Source organism: Sinocyclocheilus rhinocerous, unplaced genomic scaffold (genome assembly GCF_001515625.1).
Source record: "Sinocyclocheilus rhinocerous isolate Xijiao unplaced genomic scaffold, SAMN03320098_v1.1 scaffold894, whole genome shotgun sequence".
Taxonomy (NCBI): Eukaryota; Metazoa; Chordata; class Actinopteri; order Cypriniformes; family Cyprinidae; genus Sinocyclocheilus; species Sinocyclocheilus rhinocerous.
In genome coordinates this window covers 150,066-151,956 of record NW_015644350.1, presented here as the reverse complement: position 1 = coordinate 151,956, position 1,891 = coordinate 150,066, and positions in this window count along the sequence as shown.

The window sequence follows — 1,891 nt, the reverse complement described above, 5'->3', positions numbered from 1 at the left end:
ATGGTTTGCGCTGGCACAAGCTGTTAGTTAATCTGGCCCTAAGGTGCTTTAGGTGCATAAAGCCAAAAAAAGTCAATGCAAACAAAAAGACTGCTGGCCGCACACTGAATTAAATCCAGACTGGAGAAAGCAAAAAATATGGTTTATTATATAAACTACATAGCGCAAAACGTGCACAGTGGAAGTGAATTAAAACTTGACTGACTAGCTGACTAGCAATAGGGCGGAAAAGGTCTTCATCCTAAGGGGTTAAAGTTTACACTTGCTTACAGTGCCTTCTTTTGCATTAAACATATGCATTCTCCATATGCCACTGATCTGTGGCAGAAGCATCAAAGAGTTTTGGAATTAAAGCCTGAGGTAATTTTACTCCATGCAACTGGTGTGTAATAACAAAAACAGACTGACTGCAATGCAGTTGTTTATATGGCAGCTCTCTCTCTCTCTCTCTCTCTCTCTCTCTCTCTCTTTTTCCTTTCACTGAAATCTGAGGCACCATCCTGAGATTCATTTGCTGCTTTGTTGCGCACAGTTACATATGTTTAGCTGTTATTAACTTCGATTGCCTAGTAAATCTGGCAAAGGTGTACTGTTTATAGCACAGTTTGTTGACTCTGTAAGTGGCCTTTGTGATATTTGATCACAATGAGTTGTTTAAAAAAGACGTACTGTAGCAGAGATTTTGAAGGATCAGGTATTAAGAGAGCAGGTTTAGCTTTAGCTTTAGATTAGTTTTATCTTAAACTCATATAGCCAGATCTTTGACTAAACAGCAAAAGACTGGAGAGGAAAAGCAGACTGACTGACATATGTGACCCTGGACCACAAAACCAGTCATAAGGGTCACTTTTATGAAACTGAGATTTATACATAATCTGAAAGCTGAATAAATAAGCTTTCCATTGATGTATGGTTTGTTAGGAAAGGACAATATTTGGCCGAGATACAACTATTTGAAAATCTGGAATCTGAAGGTGCAAAAAAATCAAAATATTGAGAAAATCGCCTTTAAATTTGTCCAAATTCCTTAGCAATGCATATTACTAATCAAAAATTAAGTTTTGATATATTTACGGTAGGAAATTTACAAAATGTCTTCATGGAACATGATCTTTACTTAATATCCTAATGATTTTTGGCATAAATGAAAAATCGATAATTTTGACCCATACAATGTATTGTTGGCCACTGCTACAAATATACCCGTGCTACTTATGACTGGTTTTGTGGTCCAGGGTCACATATAGTGACCAATCACAGCTTGTTCTGATTTTACTTGCAGTTTAGAGATGAGATTATATAGGATTGCTTCGCAAATCATCATCAAACAAACAAACAAATAAGTATATGGTAACACTTTATTTAAAAGGACTAATTCTCACTATTAACTAGCATGCATATCAATAGCATATTGGCTATTTATTAGTATTTATAAAGCACATATTAATACCTTCTGCATGACCATATTTTAGATGCCTTAATATATTAAAAAACGTAATTAAATGAGTCTCAATGCAAACTGAAAAATAAATAGACATTTAAAATAAAGATACATGTTACAGTGTAAAAAACTGTTTTAACTTATTGCCAACTTGAGAAATGCATTTGGTAATGAAAAATATAAACAGTTGACAAATGCTCAAGAAAAAAAAAAAAGCTTTATTTAAATGTATTATTGTGTAGCTGAATTAATATTTTACACATTAATTAAACTAATTGTAATGTATATTTATTAGTCAATAAATAGCTTAAACATGTTTTATAAAAAAGTGAAATTTGCACTGAAAATGCGGTTTTATAATGTTAAATTTGACACATAAATAAAATGATTAAATATTGTTGTTTCACTTTTGTTTTGATGCACTTAGTAGCAAGTAAACATAATATATAT